The sequence below is a fragment of the Rousettus aegyptiacus genome, unplaced genomic scaffold, assembly GCF_014176215.1.
Source record: "Rousettus aegyptiacus isolate mRouAeg1 unplaced genomic scaffold, mRouAeg1.p scaffold_m13_p_11, whole genome shotgun sequence".
In the NCBI taxonomy this organism is placed as follows: domain Eukaryota; kingdom Metazoa; phylum Chordata; class Mammalia; order Chiroptera; family Pteropodidae; genus Rousettus; species Rousettus aegyptiacus.
In genome coordinates this window covers 87,275,742-87,281,948 of record NW_023416286.1, presented here as the reverse complement: position 1 = coordinate 87,281,948, position 6,207 = coordinate 87,275,742, and positions in this window count along the sequence as shown.

Here is a 6,207-nt window from a genome sequence, read left to right as displayed (position 1 = left end):
GTTACTTATTATTTTGCCCTTATCTCTCGGAATAAAATAAAGTGCATTTCTTCCAGCCTTTTCAGCCACAATAAGAATGAGTGAAGCTTTTTAAAATAATATGTTTCCTCAAATTATGTCAAAATAGACTTTTTTGTTTGTTTGTTTATTTGGTGAAGGGGGTGGTTATTGCTGTTATTTTGTGTTTGTTGAATAAACGAGTGAAAATGGCAAGAAATCAATAAACGAATTAAACCTCAGGATTTTAAGATGAGCACCCAATCAAAACAGCTAGTTAAGGAACATCTCGACTCATCCCAGTTTAATCAGGTGTATATGACATGCCCATATGTGATATATGTTCTGTTGTTATATTTTATACATAGAGTGCTTTACACATTCTTAATAGGTAGATAAATATTCATATTTACTTCTAATTTACTTTCATTTTGTCTTTACACTACCTGTAATGGTTAATCAGAACTACGTGGGCTAGTCTTATACTAACTGAGCTCCTTAATCTTTCTCTGTTCTGGGCCTAAGATGGAAGATTGCAAATGAGATCAAAAAAAAGTTTAGGGCAGTAGTTATGTGCTAGGTACAAGTTAAATGTCCTTGGAGTCAGGAATGTCTTCTGGGCTCAGGGCAGTTCTGTCATTACTTATCTCACAAGGGACTTTATTTGTATTTATAGCCAAGAAAGGTGATAATGAACTTTTTCTTACCAACACAAGCATTCTTCAGTTTTGTTGCATTTATTATTCAAAAAGGAAACTTGGATTTTTTTTTTTTTTTATATATACTACACTTACGCACAAAAACAACTTTTTAAGAAAATCCACTGGCAAGTGTTTTCATGTGATGGTCTTTACAAGTAGGTAGTAAATGATCAGACAGGTGGATTTCTGCACATTCCCTGGGTGACTGTCCCCAATGTTGAGAGGGTTGTGACACTCCTAACCATTGACCCCGTGGTACTCCCGGAACTCTCCGTTCATTAGTCTTCTACCCTGCAGGCTTTTCACTCTCGTCCAAGAGGGCTAAACTAATTATTATTAAATATCACATTGACTATGTTCCCCATGGCTTTAAACTGGCTTATATTCTTGAGACCTTCAAATCAGGTTTAAACTGGTCACCAGAATGCCAAGACCTCCTGAGTGATTATTTCCCCCTGTCTCATATTCCCCCATGAGTCTCTTTCCTCCCTTCCTATTTGAAGGAGTATAATGATTTATGATACCTGGACCTTTCTGTTCTTTTCCCCTGTCCTCTCCACAATCCATTTATTTTATCTTCTGTTATACAAAGAATGAAAGGAGCCTTTTCGGTTACTAGCAGCCTCGTCCTCCAAATTGTTTTATAATCTTTGTTATTTTCAGGGAATTATATTCACTCTTCAGGGGTAACATAATCACACTCTTCATTCTTTAATATAATTATTAAAATTTGTCTTAATATCAAATTATTAAAATTATTTTCTCTAAAATACTTTATTAAGTTTCTTTATGTGATACACATAGTTTAATATAATGTTTTCAGGAGGCAAACACACAAATGCCCTATGCATAGGTCAAGAGATGCTTTTTATTTGAAAAGCCAAATTCACTCTGCCCTATTACTGAGAATTTTTTGGGGTCATTTAGAAACAGTTAAAATGTCAACTTTCTTTTAAAAAAATAATATTTCTGCAATGCAAAGGTCAAGTTGCCTTTGTATTTAAGAAAAATAAATAAAATATTGTACCTATTATGTTTATACTGATGAAACAACTAGCTTCTAAAACTGTTCAGTTGAAGATAAGAAAAGGGAGAGAAGATCTTGATGAAATAATAACTTCATTAGAGATTTTTTATCTAAAGTATAAAATATATAAAAGTGCGTGCTATGGATATAGGTGATATAAATATCATGAGTTATTAACAATGATACAGATATAGGTACATAAATATAGCTGAACAATTGCATATATATTTACATATAGACACAGATGTATATTAAGAGAGTTATGGGAGGGGAAGAAATTTTATTCTATTTTATTCTATTTGGCTGGTTTAACAAATCTACATGAGACAAATTAACAAGAGAAAAATAACCAAATGTAATTACATATGTATGTATGGGGATCCCACAAATATGGGCAAGCAAGAAACCCCACATGCATGAGAGGTTCAGAGATAGAAAGGAAGAATGAGGTAGATATGGAATTTTGAGCTAAGAATAAGATATCTGTAGGCTTCAGAGCATGAGAAGGGTGGAAGCTCATTGCAGGACGATAAGAACAGATGTTCAGCAATTAGAAATTTGTCCTGTCATACAGATAGAGCAAAAAATATATATTTCTGAATATTTATTATGGGCCAGGCCGTAGTTTAAATTCTTCTGGGTAGTTAAGGTGAGGGGTGGAGAACAGAAGTTCCCTTGCGCCTTTAGGCCCTCGGTTGCCTGTAGCTCAAAACAATCTTCACACCACGCAGGCACAGTTCTGAGTGAGTCATTCTGAACTCTCATGGAGTGACTAGGTTAGAAGTGCACAGGAATATTTTAGAGACCGAGGAAAAGAGAGTAAGAACAAAAAAGTTAGAAAAATAATTTTTAAAAATGTATATCTAAAAGCTTGTAGGAGAGGAAAAATAGTTTTCCCTGTACCTTCTGGTTTCTGTGGCTGAGACTCCCCTGTAATCAAAGATTAATAAGAGAAAAATAAACAGAAGTCAATTGACCCGTGTCCCTCCTGCATGCACAGAAGATACCCGGGAAGACAGCAAAACCCCTTTATAGGTTTCAAGCCACCATCATAAATACCATCTTCAACTAAAGACAAAGATATCAGAGACCAGTAAAGGGAGGATTTTAGGAAGAGCACAAAAGGTACGGTGATTCTGAAGATGTGTCTGTCTGCTCCATCAATGAGAGCTTCTTGTGATTTAGTTATCTTTTTCCCCGTGGTATAGTGAAGGGGATTCACAGATTGAGATATTTCTTATAAATGTAAATTTCCCTTGCAAAAGGGTAACCTCTACTCTGTTTTCAGAGATTCTCTTGAAACTGCTGTTTTGCAAAACATAATCAGCTCAAAATAATCCTTATGTCAAAGAAGCGTGTTTTGGGGTGGCGTGTTCTGCCACCCTTCAATCCTATACTTTTATAGATGAAATAATATAATCAAGAAGTGTTGAGACTCGCTGCGAGACAGCGCGGCTACTTACAGGCCAGCAGGAGTGCATTTGTGCTGGAGGCCAGCTGCTGGAGCTGGAATCATGACTCCGCTTACAGCATATGCTACTTGCTAATATAATTTTGGGCCAGTTACTTAACCTCTTTGTGCTTCAGTTTCTTCATAAAATGGGCATTGTAGTAACACACCTCCTACGTGGGAGTGTCAGGAGAATTAAAGTTGTGTAGTGCCGAGTCTGTGCCCCGGCTTTCTGGGCACACCCTCAGGAGTGTCTGCATTACCTCACCTGCCACCTGAGTCTCATCCGCTCTTCACACCCCTTTAAAGTGTGCAACATCTCCGTGTAGTTGCACATTTGCAAACTTTTCATCTAGAACCCACAGGGAATCAAAACATTGAATTGGTCAAAGTTCACTAAGGGGTTTGTCAATGTAAAAAATGCCCACACCTGTAGAGAATTTTTATGAGTTCATGTGAACCCAAATGAAAATTGCTGGGAAGCAGGTCCTCAAGGGATTATAAGAAAATGCTCAGGAGAAGGGCAGGTTTTTTTTTTTTTTTTTTTTTTTTTATGCATTAGAATCAAAGGAGGAGATGTAAGGAGGGTTGTTTGAAATTCATTGCTGATAGATGACGGGGGTGGGGGAGTGGGGGGGTGGGGGTGTAGGGGGTGGGGTCGGGGGGCTGGGAGAGAGCAAAGCAGGGAAATCTCTGGGTTCGGATACAAGTAAAACTGAGAGACACATACTTTTTTTTACATTGGTGGGTACAGGATAGCTAATAGTGAACGTTTACAGGCCATATAGGTGGTTCCTGGGAGCAGGATAACAAGGAGGGCTTCTGTGGTCTCAGCTCTGGTGTGGTGGGTCTTGCCAGAGGAGTCTGGAAAGAGGAATTGCTCTGACGTTCCAAGAGTATGTTATCTTAGATGCAAAAAAAACAATAGACAGGTGTACTTAAAGTAAAGATTGACCTTTGTCAAGAAAGCTACAGGCTCAGGATGTGACTATCCACCATGACCCAATTTTAGGTAGGAATTTTTTTGTTCAAACCATCCTATGTGGTTCATTTCAGTCTCTGAGTTTGTAGGGCCCGCCATGCTGGCCTCGCCTGAACTCATTCAGCTTAGTATGTGGCCTCTTTTTCATCCATAGTTTTATTTAGCATTTAGTAATATTTCTCAAAGTCTATAAAATTCTTTTGAAAGACACTAATGTAAATTACAATTTTTCAATGAAATAAAATTTACATTGACAGTAAATAATATTTAATATGACATTATACCCAAAATCAATAATTTGATTTTATACTTTTAAAATATTTGTTGGAAGAGGCTGAAAATAGAATAAGTAGGAGCTACTGTCTGATAGAGTGATAACTTCTGGGTCCAAACCTTATTTTCTAAGTGTTTCATTTCCATTCTCCTTTTGCAGGCATCCTGTAAGAATAATGCTTTCTCTAAGGCAACATTTCTACATCTAAAGCTTAATAGACCTTTCTCTTTACTTTGTACTCTGTTAAAGCCTTTATAATGGAGAATACCTTTCTTCCTGTCCTGCATTTTCCCTAGTCTGAAGAGAAGACTGCCTGTAAGCGGTCCTTTGAAGTTCTAGGAGGTTGCTATAACCTTCTTTGTGATTAGATTAGCAGTAATCTACTTTTTCTGCAGAAGACATTTCTAAAACACTAATGAAAGAAAAATGAACTAAAGAGTGACTTTCCTAGGTTGGGATGGGGTGGCAGGTGAACCTTTTGGTTCTCCAGAAAACAAGTGTATCTCACTTTCACTTCAGATTATTTTGAAATATTGTATATGCTTTGAGTTTTGTCTTTTTTTTTTCTTTTTTTAACTATAGGACACACAGTGAACTAGCTTGAAAGGAATACTAAATTCAAGCCGAAAAAAAGCCAAAGTTGTTAAAGCTATTGATTTACATGTTAGATTTTTTTTTTTTTTTTTTAGTTTGTAGATTTACTTTAGTATTTTTTTCATCACTGCTTAGTATTTTAAGATGTTTTCTCACTACTTGGTAAGAGTTAAAGAATAAAATGCAATAAAACACACACACACACACAAAATGTGTAACAGTAGATCACTGCTCTACCAAAAATATCAAAACGCACATATTGCTGGTCTGTAGTGAATGGGAACAGAATATGCCGCCTCAAAATATGCCTCTTTGAAATAAGTATTATTTTTAACCAATTATCTTTAAGAAACAAGTAGACACAGGAAACACTATGAAAACCGGGAAGAACTTACCCCTTTGTAAGAGACAAGTAAATGTTTAAGGAAAATGTCGATTTGTAAGAAAGGGTGTTTTCCTTCTCTGTACCAGGAAGAATAACCAAGTCTCCAGAAACTCTTATGGAGGGGAAGGGGGCTTCTTAAATCTGCGTAACAACCATACCTGGTTTACTGTGCTTTGTCTAATAACCTCTCCTAACTGACTATTTCCTACACCCCCTCTCCCAGCATCTTCTTAAATCTTTATCTGAAATGGTATTTAAGGTGCTGGTTTGGGTCATTTTGGGGGGTTAATCAGTTTTGCTGGGTCTGTCTCATGTATATAGAAGGTATACATGTTATTAAATTTGTTTTTGTGTTTTTGCTGTTAATCTATCTTTTTATTATAGGGAGGTCTGAGTCAAGACCCTGGGATTGTAGAGGGAAAACTATTTTCCTGTCCTACAGATGTGGCATCAAGTTAGTGCACAAAATGTTAGTCTTTCAAATTATGCTATGAAAGACTGATGAGTGAAAGCTTGTATTCTGCTTTTAGAATATAGTTTCAGAAATTATAATGGTGTCATTTATCAGTTATAGGAGAAAAAATGAAATAAACTTTCTTGGGTCAAATATTGATGGTTTCTTCAGCGTATGAAAATGAGCTTGAATTTTATGGGACAGTATTTAGAGTTGAAGAAATTTATAAATTGTTTATGGAGAAAAATTTCCTTTTCCAACTATACTATGTAGAATGTATGTTGTTTAATTTAACTTATTGTCATTGTCATTATATAAGAGTTTGAGTGAAGAGGGTGATAGA